The sequence below is a fragment of the Lontra canadensis genome, unplaced genomic scaffold (genome assembly GCF_010015895.1).
Source record: "Lontra canadensis isolate GAN:19392208 unplaced genomic scaffold, GSC_riverotter_1.0 scaffold177, whole genome shotgun sequence".
Lineage (NCBI taxonomy): Eukaryota > Metazoa > Chordata > Mammalia > Carnivora > Mustelidae > Lontra > Lontra canadensis.
The window spans coordinates 1,729,063-1,735,765 of NW_022631171.1; positions in this window are offsets into that span (position 1 = coordinate 1,729,063).

Here is a 6,703-nt window from a genome sequence, read left to right on the forward strand (position 1 = left end):
GTGTTCCTGTTCTGGCATAATAGTTAATATTAAACTGCACTATCACACTTTCGTGGTTTGGATAAAAAAGCCTGTGGGGCGCCGCTTTTCCGGCTTCCCTCGGGTTGGAGAGATGTGCTCACTCAGAGAGTTGGGAAGCAACTCTGTCCTCGTCGAGGCGGGCTAGGGCGGAGAAGCGGCCTTCCCGGAGGAGGGCGCGCGGCGCTGGGTAACTGGAACTGGCTCTACTCCCCACCCCCGACTACTAAACTCAGGGGGCCACAAGGCCATGTGCTTGTCCTTCCCGGAGCAGGGCTTCACCGCGGGCGCGCCGCTGAGGCCACTAGTGCGACTGCCAGGGACTGGGCACGCCCCCAGCCGACGGCTGCCCACGCCGGACAGGTCCCTGCTGGACCACATGGAGCTGAATTCTGCCTTCTTTGTCGTGCCGCTGCGGGGGACTGTGTCCGTGGGCTCCTACACCCTTCCGACTATGCGTGGCCCTCCCTCAGAGCCACCAGCCGCCCACAGGCACCCCCGCTTGGGCCCCAACCCCACCGCCCGGCAATGTGGGGCCTCCCGGCGCCCCCCAGTGCCCTGAAAGTGTACTGCGGATTGATGCGCTCGCCAGCAACGTCTCCTCCCAAGGCTCTGCTCTCCGGGGACCGCGCGGACGCGAGCAGGTCCTCCGACCGGATCCCGCCCGCCTGCCGTTCCGAGCCAGGGTCTCCTCCCGGACAGCTCGGGTGAGGGCCCGGGCCGGAATCCCCGGCTCTGTCCTCTGAGTTCCGTTGTCAGTTTACGGTGTATTGCTGCAACTGTCACAAAATATGAAACTTTTCTTTCTCAGAATGAACATTTTAGTAAGAACAACGTTTAATTGACATTGTTAACATCTCAAAGTAGATGCAAAAATGTGCTCTGCTTAAACATATAAAATCCATCTTTCCCCATTTTCTATATATATGACTTATTTTCACATTAACGTTTGATTTAAAGAAACAAGGTTTTTTACAATTAAGTTTTTATTTCCTAAAATAATAGTTTTTAAAAAAAAAGATTATTTATTTATTTATTTGACAAAGAGAGAGACACACAGAGAGAGGGAGCACAAGTGTGGGGAGTAGGAGAAGGAGAAGCAGCACCCCCCCACCCTCTCACCCCCCGCGGAGCCTGGATCCCAGGACCCTGGGATCATGACCTGAGCAGAAGGCAGACGCTTAACGACTGAGCCACTCAGGCGCCCTATTTCATAAAATAATAATTTTTAAAAAAGATTTTATTTACTTATTTGACAGAGATCACAAGTAGGCAGAGAAGCAGGCAGAGAGTGAGTAGGAAGCAGGCTCCCCACTGAGCAGAGAGCCTGACACAAGGCTCCATCCCAGGCCGCTGGAATCATGACCCCAGCGGAAAGGGGAGCACTTAACAACAGAGCCACTCAGGTGCCCCTAAAATTTTTTTTATAAAGTGGAAAAAAAAATGAGCAGTAGTAGAAAGCACTTTTTTTCCTTCTAAAGTTATCTCCTTTGTGCTAGTTCTAAACATGTAATTAACATGTACTGCCTATCTTCTACATTTCAAATCATTGTTTCTAAGGTTCTTGGTTATTGGCGTTGTTGTAAATTTGGAAATAAAGCTCTAAAAATATTTTGTGTATTTGGAGATTTTCTTTTGCAAAATTAAATAAGATGTGTCAATGTCAGTCAGGGTCCCAAGGAAACAGGTGGTATAATTAAAATGGGTGAAGAAAGATCAAAGAACAGATGATCTGTATAAGGGAATCTGTAGACGGACTGGAAGCATCCTAAATTTTGCCTTAGTTCAGAGCATAGGCCAGTCATGACTGGGAATGGGGAGAAGCTGTTACTGGATCCCAGGAAAATGGTAGCTTTAGGGGTCCTGCCAGCCATGGCTGTGGCCTTGGGAAGAGGAATGAAGCCACTGTCAATGTGACCAGAAAATAGGCCCTGGAAAAAAATCCTGTTCCTGTCCTGTTGCAGACGTTCTGATGGTATATCTCATTGGTGAAAGCTGACCACAAAACTAGAGGACAGGGTGCCTGTGGATAATGCCACAGAGAGGAGCCAGTCTACTAGGGTAGAGGAAGTTCAGGCTTTTCTATAAGTGGCTCCACAGAATGGAGTTCAGCACAGCACATCAGACTTGACTGAACAAAGTTGATTGCCATACTTTTTGTGTGAAAAGTAAAAGATGGTAGGGAGGGATCTTAGCTGCTGTTCTTCTCAGCCTCAGAAATTTTGCTCATGAGGGGAGAGCCTGGAGGTCACTGACTGGAGGATGGGCATGATGCCACTGTGGGGCGAGGCAGAGCAGAGAGGGACAGGAGAGAACCTAGATTTTAGGTGATGGTAACTGAGCCCATGTGAATCAAGGTGTGGGGGAGCCATACTTCTGAATTCTTCAGTTTTGTGAACAAATGCAAGTTGTTTACTATTTAAACCACTTGGAGGGGTGCCTGGGTGGCTCAGTTGGTTAAGTGTCTGCCTTTGGCTCAGGTCATGGTCCCAGGGTCCTAGGATCAAGTCCCGCATCAAGTCCTGCATCAGGCTCCCTGCCCAGCAGGGAGTCTGCTTCTTCCTCTGCTTGGCACTTCCCCTGCCTGTGATTTCTCTCTCTCTCTCTCTGTCAAATAAATAAATAAAATCTTTAAAAGAATAATAAACCACTTGGAATTGGTTTTCTTCTCACTTGAAACACAAGGTTTCATAACAGGTAACCAGGGATACAGCAGGCTGCAGATGTGACTGCTGATTCCTTTGGTTGTCACAAGGAAATATCAAATATGGGTTATTTGCTTGGACCTGCAGCATTTGCATTGCCTGAGAGATTGTTAGAAATGCTGAATTTCAGGCACTTTTACATCAGAGTCTGGCCTTGCGCTGTATTTCTCAAACTGGAATGTGCATGCACATCATCTGGGGATCTTGCTAAAACACAAATTCTGATTCTACATTTCTACCAAATTCTTAAATGAGGCAGACCCCGATCCCTTCTCCATACAGCCTTAAAGACTGTTCATTATTTTTATTTATTTATTTTTAAAAAGATTTTATTTATTTATTTGACATAGATCACAAGTAGGTGGAGAGGCAGGCGGGTGGGGGGGGAAGCAGGCTCCCCACTGATCAGGGAGCCCAATGTGGGGCTCGATCCAGGACCTGGAGATCATGACCCGAGCCGAAGGCAGAGGTTTTAACCCACTGAGCCACCCAGGCGCCCCTATTTTTATTTTTTAAAAATGTTTTATTTATCTATTTGACAGAGAGAGACACAGTGAGAGAGGGAACTCAAGCAAGGGGGAGTGGGAGAGGGAGAAACAGGATCCCCGTGGAGCAGGGAACCCCAAGTGGGGCTCGATCCCAGGACTCTGGGGTCATGACTAGAGCTGAAGGCAGAGGCTTAACAACTGAGCCACACTCAGGCACCCCTTCTTAGAGACTGTTCTTGAGGCGGTGGCGGGGGGGAGCTAAGTACAGGAACAATCACTATAAAGTCATTTCAGAAGGGCCACTAGACGAGACAGTTTTGGGTCATTTTTGCCTGACAGCCATATCTGCCCTGCTCTTTATCCTTGCACAGCCTGCCCTTCCAACTACTTGAGGTTATCTTGCTTTTCTCCAAAATCCTGTAAATGTTCCAATTAGAAGCACGTGTGTATGATAGCACTGGGACATTATGCTGCTTATTGAGAGGAGGAACCAGGGAGATAAACAGTGAGTGTATGTCCCTCCAAATCTGACAGACTTGAGCTGCATAGCCTGTGTTTGTGCTGGGAGAAGCCCTCTACCCCATCCAATAGACAGCTCTACTGATCTCACCCAACATCTTATTGTTTAATGTTTCACAAATTTGTTTCTTGTTTGCTTGTCTTTCTTAGGAGATCACAGTCAGGCATGTCCTATAACAGAGCAGAATAGAATAGATATCTGCTAGGTCTTCTGAGTCTCGCCACCGCCCATAAGCAGTGATTCTCAAAGCAAGCTGCAGACTATAATCAATCTTTATTTTTTATTTTTTTTAAAATTTATTTATTTGTTAGAGAGAGAGAGAAAGGAGAGAGAGGACAAGCAGGGGGAGCAGGAAACAGAAGGAGAAGTAGGCTCCCTGCTGAATAAAGAGCCCCATAAGGGACTGGATCCCAGGACTCTGGGATCATGACCTGAATCGAAGGCAGATGCTTAATAGACAGATCCTCCCAGGCATCCCAGTAATTTTATATTTCATATAAAAATGTAGCTTTAGTAGGTGGTTTATAAGTCTGAATAATTTTGAATAACAAATGACCTAGGGTGCCTGGGTGGCTCAGTCAGTTAAGCATCTGCCTTTGGTCCAGGTCACCATCCCAGAGTTCTGGGATCAAGTCCCGCATCGAGTCCTGCATCAGGCTCCCTGCCAAGCAGGGAGTCTGCTTCTTCCTCTGCCTCTGCACCTCCCCCTTGCTTGTACTCATTCTCATGCTCGCTCTCCTGCAGATTAGTAAATAAAACATTAAAAAACAAAAAACAAAAAAACAAAAGACCTGGTCTCTTCCTAAGAGATTCTGACTTCATTGGTTTGGCCTGCAGTCAGGGCATTTCAAAATTGAAAATCTCTTGAAGTGATTCTAATTACAGCCATTAAATAGAGGAACATATTAATATCACAGAGCTAACCGAGAAGCCAGTTACTTATGTATTTAGTTCACCAAGTGTTTATTGAACATCTATTATATGCCAGATACTGTACTGTTTTCCCTGTTCTCAAGGAGCTGGTGGTTTTACATTAGGGACAGGCATGTAGATAAGTAATCATTGATGTGTGGTCAGTGTAATAAAGTTCAGTACAAAAGATGTTCTGCCAGAAAGCAGAGTGATGGATTCTTTGTGAAAGTACATGGGATAAAATTAATAATGGCTGATACTTACTGAGCACCAACTATGGATCAAGAAGTCCTCAGGGAAGCGCTGATGCTTACCTGAGGCCTTGAAGGAGGAGAAAGCCAAGTGGGGAAGGTGGGCGGGGGATGGGGAGGTATTTCTGAGTCGAGGTTGAGAGAGATGAGGGTGAGAAGGTGAGGAAACTAAAGGAGATTACTTCTGTTTTCCTTGTAAAAATAGGTGATTCATGTCCCAAGAAGATGGTGGGGGATGGGGTGTGAGAGGTGGAGCCCGAGACTTGAGAAGAGGAACTCCAGCCTGAAGGTGCTTGGTGCATTTTGGAAGGTTCTTAGTGTACTCTGGAAAGCCCTTGAGGTACTGTGGAATGCCTGGTTTTGGGGGGAAGGGGATGGATTTCATAGATTGATTCCCATCTTCAGGGTTGCATGGACAGCACGTCCAATGTAGAAATGGAGAGATGGGACTGAAGAATTCTTTCAAAGCTGGAGTTTTAGGAGCAGTGGAAAGACAGACAACAGGGCCAAGAAGCACTGGTGAGATTTTGGCTCAGGAGTTTAATTGATATGAGCATGGAGGAAATCAGTTCTGGATCATGTTAGGCCTGGAAAAAGGGAAAGAGAAACCAGAATGACAAGAGAATGCATCAGAGGGGGATTTCAGAGATGATATGGGTCAGGGTGCTGATAATGTACAGGGTGGGGCTGCTGAAGGGGTCGAAGGTGAAGATCATTAGAGTTGTGTAGCCAGAGAAGTGGGATGGGTCCCCTAGTGGGTACTGAAGCCTTCCCCCACCTTGGCGGGAAGAGAGGAGGGTAGGAAGACTGGAACATTCTCTGTGCATATTTCGTGAGTGGATTTAATCAAGTCATTCAGGATATAAAGGAGGGGGAGTTAGACCAGAAAGCAAAGGTCAGGTCATTGAAATGCAAAATGGAGCAACAGTTAAACAGGAAAATCTCACTCAGAATGGAAAATATGGAGGAAGAAGTGGCAAAAATTCTCAGTGATAGAAGGAAGTTGTGTACCTCCTTCTGGAAACCAGGAGATAGATTGTTTTCAGTTTAGGATAAAAGACCTGGGATTCAGAAATTTTGCTGGTGCTGACAGCCGCTCAAGGCCAAGCAAGAGAGCAGCTCTTGTCAACTTTGTAATCAGTGGTAGAGTTTACAGATAAGTGTTACTAGCCGTATCCTGCTTCTGAGAATTTTCAGTTTGAATTAATTGCTCTTGATCAAGGTGCTACTTGAAGTTGTTCTTAAAAATTTTTTTTACCCCCTTCAATCACCTCAATATTGACATCCTGAGGCAAAGCTCCAGTCACCTGGCATTAGTTATGGTTCTGCTTACCCTGGAAGGGTGCCTGACTTCCCACACTTGACGTTCCCTTCCCCCACATACTAGAGAGCTTCTTTTATCCTAATGTAGAGCAATGCTAGAATTCTTATCCAACAGTCACCAGAACAACACCCTCTGTCAAAATACCAGATTGTTTAAGGTATCTGATGCATAACTGGAACTCCACAAGATGGCTGGCTTCCTCAGAATTTCCCTTGAGAGGAGGAAAGCTGTGTATGGACATAGAGACATGGGTGCTGGAGTCCTCCCAGAACTCTCCTTTCCTAGAGAAGTTTTTCTCCAAAAATACAGCTATGGAGACTCTGAGATGCACCCCCTATGGAGAGAGGCAGAGCTTCCCAAAGACCTTCAGAGACAGATGCCATGTTCCACCAACCCAAGGATGCCTGAGCAACCTATACCCACTGTAGCCAGACAATTGTGTGGAGGCAGGAGTCAGCTCTGTCTTAGTAGTGCATTACCAATGG